We start from the raw sequence: 12,800 nt of genomic DNA, 5'->3' as shown, positions 1-12,800 counted from the left end.
AGAGGTCTGGGAGTATCTTTGAGACTGGTCATGCTTCTTTTTATCTATTAATGTTGGTTAGATAGGTATGTGTGTGTGGAGCAAATTGTTGATAAAAGCAGACATCACAAATGTGGAACAAAGCTCACAGGGTCAGGCATGAAGTGCTGGCTAATGACCCTGATAAGCATAACTCAATTCCTGTCCTCTATGAACATCCATACGCTCACCCACAAAGTGTAACTGTTTTTAAGAAGGGACAGATGTGGAGCATCTATTACACATTGCGCCTAAAATTTGCAAACTATGACTCACAGATCAAATCTAGCATGCTACCTGTTAATCATATGACACATAAGAGAAGAATTTTTTTACATTTTTAAAATAGTTCAAAAAATAATCAAACAAAAAAGAGTATTTATGACATAAAATGATATAAAATTCAAATTTTGGTGTCTACAAATAAAGTTTTATTGGGACACAATCACACTTATTCATTTACAGATTGTCAACAGCTGCTTTTGCACAATGCTAGAGTAGAGCAGTTGCAACAGACACCATCTGGCTTGCATAGCCTGAAATACTTACTATCTGGCCCTTTACAAAAAAAAAAGTTACTGATTCTTGAGTTAGAGGCTATCCGGTTCGCTCACTCACTCTATCTATCTATCTATCTATCTATCTATCTATCTATCTATCTATCTATCTATCTATCTTTTACATTTAAGAAACTATAGTTCCAACTGTTCCAGGATTTGAATTCTTTCCCCACTATTGTAAATAACTTGTACATTTTCATTTCATTGAAAAAGGTTTCTCTCCCAAAGAAACATATTGTCAGCATTTTTTTAATTTGTGATTATTAGAACAGTAGTACAAAGATTAATGCTTTTCTGTTCTTTATTTCTTTAAAAAATTTCTCCCCCTTTTCTTTCTACTTCTTCATAAATTTTATAAAATTGACCTCTATCATAGTTGGAAAATTCCACAACCCTTAGAAATGAATCAAAAACACTAACTTCTTCCGAGGTAGTGCCAAGAGTCCTGTAATATATATACTTTCCCAAACAAGACTGGCAAACTTGGCCACTGAAGCAGCTGTAAAAATGGAAATGCAATCACAGAAGGAGTTATCAGCCTTATGAATTGAGGCATCTTGACACTACTTGACATTCATTCTCAATTACCAAGTTCAGGCTTCTTGCCTTCATTGAGCAGCACTACAGAGCACCTCACATAAATGAGTGGCTTCTGGGCAGCCATGATGGTGTAAGTAGCATGCTTCCCTTCTTCAAAGGACTTGGGTCAGCCAACAAAGCACTAAGCATTAAATTATTTCTGACAGCAGCCACAGGCTTTTAGAATGCAACCCGCCTCTCTCTTTCAGATGTTTATCTTTGAAGAAAGCACTCACATCTTTATTGCAGTCATAAAGTGTGTTGTAATGATAAAAATAAAAAAAAAAGACATTTAACCTGTATCTACACCCTGGAGCAGAGACCTGGATATATTAATTGCCTTCTTTCATACTTTCTTCACTTCTGTTATAAGGTATGATCTGTGAAAAGATCAAAATGGAGAAGAGCTGCTGTGGAGTCATGACAAAGTCAGGGATGTGCCCAAGAACTCTTGAATCCCCAAGAATATGGGTGGAAATAAGGAAAGCTGAGTTTTATCCAGACATGTAAGCTTTTGTTGCCGTGTTTATAGTAGCTTCATGAATTATAAGATATAGAACTATCTATGGCTTCTTTGACATTTTAAAAATTATGTAATGTTAGAACCAAAGAAATTTATGTTCTATACGTTCTTGTCTTCATTGAGTGTCTCATATGTTTCAGACTTTGTGCTTTACAAATACTTATATGATTACTAATGCCATTAAGGAAAAGTACAGAGAATCTAGCAAGAATGATTTACATTAAGCTGAGGACAGGTCAGTGTTGGGCAAGGTTCCTCTCAGAAAAGGGGATTTAAGCTGCAAAGGACAAGAAGATGCTAGACAAGGAAAATGTTCCATGACCAATGATCAGCAGTGGAAGGACTGTGGTCCTTTCAGGTAAGTGACTATGTCACTGAGGTTTAGAGATACACCCTATCAATTTTAATCCATCAATAAGAATAACAAGATAATTCCACATGCCACTGATTGAAATTGAGGTTTTCTTTTGTAGGAAAGAAATATATCATGAACTAAATTATGTAATATGTAATTATGTATTAAGTTCCCTCAGTTATATGTTTAGTAGGAAAACTAAAGTGAAAATTGCCTGCTTGGAATCAATTAAATATATTCAAAATCAGAATTTTCTCAGGGTTTTTTTTTGTATTATCTTAACCATAGCAAGAGATTATGAGGCATGGGGATAGAAATGTGCTTCTTATTTGTGCCTGCATTACCATGGCTAAGATACTTTGGTTCCAGAAACCATTTACTCAGGAAGAGGCTGAGGAAGACCCAAGAAATCCAAACCTATGCCACAACCATAGCACAGATAAAACCAATGACAAGAGACTCATTCCTCTCTCTGTCTCTCGGTGTCTCTCTCTCTCTCTCCCTCTCTTTTTTTTTTTTTTTTTTTATGTAAAACTCTGACAAATAAATCACTAAGAAAAATACCAGAAATCCAATGAGAGAAAAAGAAAAAAAGATTTAAATAGGTAACTGACAAGAAATACAAATAACCTTAAACATGCAAAGATGTAGCTGCGGGTGTAGCTCAGTGGTAGAGTACATGCTTTGCATGCATGAGGCCCTGGGTTTAATACCAGCATAAGAAGGAGAAGGAGCAAGTGCAAGAAAAGAATATTCAATCCCTAGTCTTCTTTTTAGGCTTTTTTTTTTTTTTTTTTTTTTTTTGTAGTTATAGATGGACACAATACCTTTAATTAATTTATTTATTTTTATGTGGTGCTGAGGATCAAACCTGGTACTTCACAAGTGCTAAACAAGCACTCTACCACTGAGCTATAACCCCAGTCCTCAACCTCTACTCTTAATTAAAGAAATTCAAGTTAAAATTGTATTGAATGTTGTTTTCAAATACTTAATTTAAAAAGGTGAAAACACTGGATAATATAGAATTGAGAACAGGGCATGGGGTTATTTCACATGTGTTATTGGTCAAAGCATAAACTGGTACCCTCTATTTGTGAAATAATTAGTAAATGAAATTATGAAAATATATAAAAAGGCTAAACAGCTTAATTGTTCAACAATTGGGTTCTTGATAAATAAAATACAGAATAATCAGACAACAAAATACCCTATAGCCATTAAAAGAATGAGGTGGATGTGTCACTGCTTTCTGATATGAAAAGATCATCAAGATAGAGTAAATGAAAAGGGCAAAGGGAAATGTGATTATTAAAAACACATTAATATTTTCTAAAGGGAATATACATATATACATGTATTATGGGCTGAATTGTGTTCCCCAAAATTTGGATGTCGAAGCCCCAACATTCAGTAACTCAGAAGATGACTCTACTTTAAGATAAGGTCTTTAAAGAGGTGATTAAGGTAAAATGAGATTTAGGGTAGGACCTGTCCAATCTAACTGACACCTTTATAAGAAGGAGATTAGGACCTACAAAGTCACACTAGGGATGAGTGCACTGAGGAAAGGCCATGAGAGGACACAACCAGAAAGTGACCATCTGCAAGCCAAGGGAAGAGGACTCAGGAGAAATCAAAGCAGCCAAATCTTGTTCTTGGACATCTAAACTTCAAAACTGTGAAAAAATAAATTTCTGTAATTCTTTAAACTACCCCTTCTATGCTCTTTTGTTATGGCAGCCATAGCAAACTAATACAACATGCATATGCATACATGTACTTGGAATATTTCTGTTATATTTATCTTCAGAGAGTATGGCTAGGGTCTAAGATAGGAAGGACACTAACTTTTGTACTGCTTTAGATTTTCCATGTGCATCTATGGTGAATTTGAGGATTTCAGAGTTGATTAAAAAAACATCATAGTATTGCACAACAAGATTTCATGGGCATCTCTGGGACAGGGTTGCATGAGAGAAGTCCCTCATGCCAGTAGACCTTCAAGAGACAGTGCTATGAGGCCACTACCTAAAAGAGGTAAGAGGGTAAGGGAATGCTGGAGGGAGAGGAGAGTTGGAGAGGTCTAGGCAATGCTTAGCAGCAAGGTGGGGAGTCTCTGGGTCAGAGAGCTGCAAAGGGCAGTCACAGTTGGGGGTCATTTGTAACTAGGGGGTTTATCTTCTCTATGGCTAGCAAATGTTGGGTACAGTTTCATGGATAATGCAAAAGAAGTAGATAGGCTTTGAATCGCCAAAACTAAGTTTTCGGATGTATATATCACATTTCCAGTTTATATATACTTATATAATTAATTAATTATGCATTAATTAATATATGATATATGAATATATTTTAATCATGATGCATTATCTTTAATCAAGTCTTTAACCAGAGACATTTCCTCCCTAAGCACATCACCTAACCATTCATTTCACCTGCTGCTCTTTTTGGCCATCACTCTCTTTTCTCTCTTTGTCCTAGGGTAAGAGAAATCTGATTTGTTGCCTTTGTCAATAACAAAAATATTGGATAGCCAGGTTGCAAAGCTGTTGCCTTGGACATCTTTTACATGAATCACATCAAAAGAGCCAGGATGCCACTCCCTATTGGAACTTACACCAATTCTTCCCAAGTTAGCACCACTGGTCACCATACATCTTACCCCTTGATGAAATCAGCAATTCTGACAGTCTTCAAATCAATCTGAAAGATGTCATTCATCTTGATGAGATGATCAGGGTAGCAAAGTGTACAAGTATTGTGAGTCACCAGATGAGGGGTTCTTTTTGTATCCACAAAGATCTATCTCACTCTGCACACTTGGCCTTCTCAGGTGTAATATGATGAACAGCAAAGCAACACTTGGTGTCACAGATTAGGTGGAAATTTTCTCTGGTCTTGTCAACTTGAATATCTATAAAACCAGCAGGGTAGATTATATCAGTTCAGACTTTGCTATCAGTCTTAATGAAGTGCTGCATGTAAATCTTCTTTACTTCGTCTCCTGTTAAGGCATACTTAAGTCTGTTCCTTATGAAAATGATAAGAGGGGAAGATAGATATTCTCTGCTTGTTGGGACCAGTGGATGGATGAATAACAAATACACTGGTCAATTTATCCAGTATCCGATGCTCTGAAGCTGCTACTTGCTTCAGATGCTTCTTGGGACCATGAGTCTTAGCTGGGCCAGGCATGGAAAGAGCCTTGGGTCTATAATTTAAAGAAGGTGGAAATTAGCTTGATTTAACCACTCCACAATGTGTATATTTCAAAACATTCTGGTGTACACAAGCACATATGATTTTAACAATTAAAAATACATAAGTATTGTTAAAACTTCATATTTTCAATGTTGTAAGTATGTACAATTTTTATTTGCTGATTTAAAAATGAACAAGTAGGAAAATTAAAAACAAAGAAATTGAATGTATGAAGATGTGAGTTTGGCATCAGCAGGCTTTGAGCTAACAGTTGTAGCTTTCCGTGAAGAAGTAAACAGTATAGAGGTTAATAGAGATGGGCCATCTTTAATCCATTTACATAATAACATCATTATGATCATTGTCATCATTGTTGTCATTGTCCATCATCAACATCAAGTATTAAGTATGAAGAAAGGAATGCAGCTATATAGAAGTTTCCTCTGAAGAGTAAGATGTCAAGCATTTCCTCCTCTACTATCTTTCACTGGGAGGCCTCAGACTGAGGATTCCCACCATCTCTTTATTAAACATAGTGCCTCTCTCCTTTACTCTGAATCTCTGTGACATTTCCTTTACCTAAAGCTGGCAAGCTGGTGTGTCTTAACATCAGGACTTTTATCTCAAAATGTATTCATATACATTTATTGGCAATATCTTTGAACTAGTATGTCCATAGAAGAAAATGATATCTGTTTATTCCACAAACAATGGTTATTTTCCTAAATAGCATAATTTATTCAACAAAGGCATGGTGAGGAATACAAGAGAGTGGAAGCTTACATGAATGTAATTTGACTAAATTTTGTTGCTCAAAATCATTTTCTGCAATCTAGTGCCAGCTGTGATATAAGTGGGTACTATAAGAGTCCAAAATGAGTGTGCTCCATGACAGCTGAATAGTAAGGATAGGGAATTTTCATAGACTGGAGATAGCCTGGAAAGAAGGACAGAATTTAGATAAGAAGAAGAAAAAAAAACTGTGCAAGAAGAACATAGGATGATGATGCCAAGGTCCCATTCATGGTGGGAGGAACAGGGCAAGTGCATCCGACTCAAGAAATTCTACCAGTGGAGGAAGGTTAAGACCAGTTGGGTGGCCAGGACAAAACTCCTACCCACAGACACCACAGCAAAGGAACAGAGAGGTGACTGACCACTTGCATGGAAATGAGAATGGGAACAGATGAATCTTTCTGATCTGAGATATGTGGTTAAGCCATGCCAATGGTTATCCAGCAGAGGAATTAGCAATAAGAGATTGGTAAATGGAGTGCATGAAAATTTCAAAAGGAGTCCTTTAAAACCTGAGGATATAGTAACCCTATTTTTATGTAGTGCTCCAGGACTAGATCCCAAGGTTAAGGGGCTTTAGGGGTAAAAACATTTCCCCATCAGATGAAGTCTTTTCCTTTTTTTTTTTTTTTTTTTTTTTTTTTTTTGCAGTGCTGGGGATCAAACCCAGGGCCCTGTGCTTGCAAGGTAAGCACTCTACCAACTGAGCTATCTCCCCAGCCCAGATGAAGTCTTTTAGTAACAGAAGAGAAACTAATAGAAACTGATATATTGAGAGTCTGGCCCAACATCATGTAACTTGTAGCTTATAAGCACGTGCAGCAAAAAACAGAGAGAGTGATTGACTTTTTGCTTTGGGGGGAATGTGTTTGTTTATTTGTTTGAACATTAAGAAAATCAGTTTAACTACAACCAAGGGTATGTATAGGAAAACAGAAGTTAAGTGGTTCCTGATTTGGGGATTATGCAAGATAGTGGAGAATACATATGATGTTTTAAGAAAATAGCAATTACTTCAAGCCTAGAAGATGAAAATTTTCATAACAGGGAGGAAAATGTTGCATTGTGTATGAAGGTTTATGTGTTTTCTAAACTTAGACATGATTATGTCCAATATACCAGTGCTGATATATTCTCTGCCACAAATGATATCTTGAAGAGAGAAGGGGAGGGTAAAGAATCATCCCCATTTTGTTCAAGCAGACATTTCAGTCATTTCCTTGAAAAGAAAAATCATTTAAGACTGTGTTATATGATTTGTATGCTTGCGTGTGTGTGTGAAATGAGTTGATCCATAAATATGTTAAAACAACTATGGTTTTTAAAATCAGAGGAATAACACATGAAATATATGAGTCTACTCATAATAAGATAGGTGGTATAACAGAAGTCTATCTGTAATGTCATAATGCTTCAATGTTTGCTAGAAAAATTAAATAAATTTGGATAAGAACAGCCTCTTGAGGATATAAAATATATATTTACCCTAAGTAATAAATGATATTTGTAATTGACGTAAATAATTTTTAAGTTATGGATTTTTTAAGTCAATACACACACACACACACACACACACATGTATTTGGTGATAAGATGCTTAGGGCAAAATTTGATTTAACCATTTGGGACAAATAAACAGTGGGTTTGTCTTCAATTTCTAGAGGGTATTCAAAGTTGTCCTTACTACTACCACTACTAGTTCTGTCCCCATTAACTACTAGTAGAAATATATACCTTGTCATTCCAACCACAGATGACTATCAAGTTGTGCTTTTAAAATGCTGACACTGACAAGTGGCATATATAGTAAATTAAGAATTGTCTGAGTTTCTGATCCTTATTTGTGTAAGCTTTCCAAAATTAAGCTCAGAATTTTTATAACATAGGTATTTAATAGAGTGCAAAAAAGTCTGTATAAAGATTTTGCCTGAACTTCAGGTCATTTAGTTCATAACTTCTTTGAAGCATTTGCAAGGTGTATCACATGTTTAAAAGCTTTAGAAGTATAAATCTTTTGCATATACAAATGTACAAAAAAATACCAGACTCTGTATTCAGTCGACATGACACTGAAATGCATAGATGAGGTCAGTGGACTGGGATATCAGAGTAGATATGGGATGTAGAGTAGAAAGCACTGAAGAAAGAAACTGAATTGGAAATGAGAAGGGAGAAGCAAAATTTCATAGAATTAATAAATTATGAACACTATATTATAAACGCTTAGCAAATTAGAATCATTCTGGAAGGGTTTAATATAGGAAATAAATGTCTTAACTCTAAGCCCTGTGCCCATAACCAATACATACTTGCCTTTTTGTTAAATGCAAAAATGGTTTTTAAAATCAGAAGAAGATAACTTCCTATATACTTGGCATTGTTGGTCATCATTCATAATTCATAAGGATAGATTTTGTGGGGTTCAATCAGTATACGTAACCTGAAATCTGCAATATTTTGTCAAAGTTAGTCACAGGGCTCACCTGCCATAATTGAGAGTTAGATTGCCTATTTTGTCTGTAATATACAAATTAATGAATAAAATATAGCAATATTTTTATTAATGGCTGTTAAGATCTCATGGCTTCTTTTGTGCATGCAAAATTAGTGTTTTCTCAAATGTATTATCTCATTCTTGCAATAAATTATTTTATAGATATAGAAAATAAGACTCAAAAGGAAACTGACAGAGTTAAAACTAGGACCTATCTATATCTTCCCTTTGTAAACTAAATGTGTTATTTATCAGACTACTCTGTGTATGAAAGTCAGGGCTCCATCAGCCTGTGCTAGAAGGACCCTATCACTTCTGTCCAGAGTGGATGCACAGACCCCATTTGGAGTATGATTCTGTCTCCTATGTTTAAAAATGTCTGTTCTGACTGAATGAATGACTTTTTAATAATGTTAATATCATCCTTGATTCAATTCAGACCTACTTAGGACCAAGTTTTCAAGGCCGTTAAAAGATTACAGGGAATACATCTACCTGTTCATCTACAGGTTAATTGCATAATATAAACATCAAGTAACTTACTGATATATATTTAATGAAAGCTATTGCTGTCAAAGAACTGAATAAACTTTGAACATTAGCCATTGTTGGAACATAATACAAAGGAATTTTTTTTATTGAAAAGACAATCTAGTACTGAGATGAAGAAAACAATTCTAAAAATAAACAGTAGTTATTTTCACTGGATTCTATCTGTAGGTCTGTCATCATATTTTAATATGATGCTTTATTCACTTTACGTGGTTATAAACATTTTTTCTTGTCCCTACAGTTTTTTTCTAATCATACAACAACTGCTGCATACTATGTTAACATATATAGTTTTTCTTTAAATATTTTTTTAGTTGTCATTGAACATTTATTTTTATTTGTATGCAGTGCTGAGAATCAAACCTAGTGCCTCACAAATGCTAGGCTTGAATTCTACTGAGCTATAACCCTACCCACGTATACAGTTTTAATCTTAACTATGATGTTATCACTTCATGATAATGTAAAGTTAATACAGTAATGCTTTGGTAAACCTCAGGTATTTGAATCTACATGATTCACAACACTAAAAATATTTTAAAGTTAGTTATTATTTTAATTATCTACACTCTTATAAGCATTGTTATCCTAAGGTATGAACTAACAATTCAAATTGGAAAATGTGAAAACATACCTTGAAGGTACAAATTACATTTACAATAAATACCAAATGATTTTTGATTTGTTTAACAGGAAATGTAAACCAAACAGGTAATTAAATACAATTTTTAAGAAAAATAATTTAAACCAATGTTCTACGTTTGTTGAATGGATATTTCTATCACTATTTCTGTAAGAGGTAAGTAAAAGAGCTCAACCTTGGTGAAACTAGAATATAGTGCATTTAGAATAAGAAGAAAGAAGCCCTGTACATGGCCATTTTGTTTTTATACATGTTTTAATAGTAACATGTCTAAACATACTGTTTGGGCTTTGGGCTGTCTTGGCGGTTGAACACCTGGATGGCCATCACTGCTTCAGCCCAGACAGCAGTGTGATTTAACTTGAGGTCAAATCTCATGCAAGCACAATTTATGAATGCAAAACTTTATCTCACCAAAGCATAATGGGTTCTGCCAAGCCTGTTCATGCCAATACAGATCACTTAGTGTATAATTGGCTGCAACTGCACTCACACAAGCTGTGACAGTTTCTATCAGCAATAGGGTAGTATTTGGAAAGTCAAAGAAACAATTACATCCTGCAGGAGATGGCCTGATTTGGGAAGAAAACAACTCAGCTTTTCTCCACTTCAAACAGGTAGTGAGGAAAATGCAATACCTGACATCATCTCTTTTACAAAATTTGAGAAGTCAAAATAACGGAAAATGCCAACTTGGGAAATAAAGGATGAAATCATTTGGAGTCTTCTGTGTAGGTAAGGCAAATAAAATGAAGAGAATGTTAATTAAAAGGACCCAGAGACCACATAATATTAAGGTGGAAAATGACATTAATGTATGAAATATCATTCCACTGATAAATTCTTCAATAAGAAAGTAGGCATCCAGGTATGGTGGCATGTGCCTGTAGTTCCAACTGTTAGAAAGGAGGATGCAGGAGGACTGCTTGAGCTCACAGGTTCAAGACCAGCCTAGAATTTGTCCCCCACCCCCAAAAAAGGAGGAAATAGACTAGGCACATATGGGAAAATGCAAAGCTAAATTAGTATCAATAATAAGTTAGCTAAGTTGACATAAATTTATTTTCTTACTTTCCCTCATAATTTAATGTAAAATAATATAACAGTGATATGTAATCTTTGCCTGTCCCATTAGCAAACATAAAAAAGAAATTTAATATCCATTTTAGACTTGTGTGTGGATAAACAATCTCCTACAATATTGATGAAAATAAAAATAAACTTTGAGTGTAAAACTTAATTGAACTATTTATATCATTCACTCAATAGTATTCCATAAAGTAGTCTCCCATAGAGAGAGACACTTACAAAATTATGAAACAACAAAGTCAGGTATGGTAGTACACACCTGTAATTCCAACTATTTGGGAGGCTGAGGCAGGAGGACCCAAATTCAAGGCTAGCCTGGACTACTTAGTGAGACCCTGTCTCAAAATAAAACAAAAAAGGGGCTGTGTATCTAGCTCAGATATAGAGCTCTTGCCTAGCATGTGAAAAACCCTGAGTTCAATCCCCAGTATTGAAAAAAAAAACCACAAAAAATATATGTATAGATTGCCTGCGTATATAAGATACAAGTTGATGATTAAGAAAAGTTGAGAACAACCTAAATATGAATGAGTTATTGATTTAATAAACTATCATACATCTACACACCATGGAAAACTACACATAAATGCGAAAGAATGTAAGAAAATCTTACAATAGAATATTTGATATATATTAAGTGAAAATACCTATAGTATTAATAATAATAATAATAATAGCAACAATAATGACCATAATAAAAGCTAAAATCATATGATTTTGACTATACAACATTTGTGAAAAGGCAAACTATGGAGATAGTAAGAAGATCAGTGGTTGTTAAAGGTGAGAGAAGAGAGAGGGATAAATAGGTAGAGCACAGAGAATTTTTTGGGGGGAGGGGTTGGTACTGGGGATTGAACTCAGGGGTACTCAAGCCACATCTCCAGTTCTATTTTGTATTTTATTTGGAAACAGGGTCTCACTGAGTTGCTTAGCGCCTTGCTCTTGCTGAGGCTGGCTTTGAACTCTCAATCCCGAGCCCCTGTGATTACAGGCATAAACCACCATGACCAGGGCACAGAGGACTTTTAGGACAGTGAAACTCCCCAGCATGGTAAGTACAGTGGTAGATAACTTGTCATCACACGTTTGCCAAACCCAGTGAGTAACAGCAAGAGAGTGAATCCTAACATAGACTATGGACTTTGAGTGATAATGATGTGTCAGTGTAGATTTGTGAACTGCAGCAAATGTACAACTCTGATGGGGAGTATTGATAGTAGAGGGTACAGGAGGCATTTGGGAACTGTATACTTTCTACTCAATTTTGTTCTGAACCTAAAACTACTCTAAAAATAGAGTTTATTAATAACAATAGTTATTGAGAATTCATTGTTTCATATCATGCCAAGTCCCTTACAAGTATTATTTCACAAGAATTTAATTTTTACAAGAATTTTATTATATAAGTAGTATTTTTATTTGTAGCTGAGGAAATCTGAGCTGTAAGGAGGTTAAATATGTTGTCCAAGATGCTAGGAAGGGACAGAGCTGGTTCCCAAGCCCAGGTTTAAAGTCTCAGAGTGCCTAGGACCTACCAAACTCCCAAGGTCAAGTCTTACTGTAAACTTCCAAAGTCTGGATGACCAAAGTATAGAATGATCCAATTTCTAGAAGAAATACATAGTAAATGCATAGAAAAAAAACAGAGTATTGACCAAACTGTTAACATCTTCTATCTGCAGAAGTGGAAACTATAATGTTGTATTATATTCTCTTTATTTCTACATTTGTAAGTTTTGCAGTCACATTTATTGGTTTACAATGAGGAAAGTCAATAACACAATGCCTGCTTTCTCTTTTTTTTTTTTTTTAAAGATTAGTTTCAGCTCTTTTTTTTTTCTTAAATTTGTTTCTTTTATTCATTGTACACAAATGGGGTACAATTTTTCATTTCCCTGGTCGTACACAGTGTAGAGTCACACCATTTGTGTAATCATACATGTACATATGATAATGATGTTTGTCTCATTTCATCATCTTTCCTT

At 34.9% G+C, this 12,800-nt stretch overlaps 1 pseudogene across 1 annotated transcript in view; it reads right to left on the bottom strand.

The window, feature by feature from the left end:
- Positions 1 to 4,461: 4,461 nt before the first annotated feature.
- The window catches only part of LOC306644822 (small ribosomal subunit protein eS4-like), a 28,598-nt pseudogene continuing 20,259 nt past the window's right edge, over positions 4,462 to 12,800 (bottom strand). Inside the window, exon 2 of the transcript XR_013766891.1 lies at positions 4,462 to 5,249. The product of XR_013766891.1 is annotated as a small ribosomal subunit protein eS4-like (transcript). The remainder of the gene's footprint in view (positions 5,250 to 12,800) is intronic.

This window comes from Sciurus vulgaris (assembly GCF_902686455.1).
Source record: "Sciurus vulgaris genome assembly, chromosome: 15".
In the NCBI taxonomy this organism is placed as follows: Eukaryota; Metazoa; Chordata; class Mammalia; order Rodentia; family Sciuridae; genus Sciurus; species Sciurus vulgaris.
Note: the sequence above shows the minus strand (reverse complement) of the source record. Positions and strands in the feature narration are given on the sequence as shown.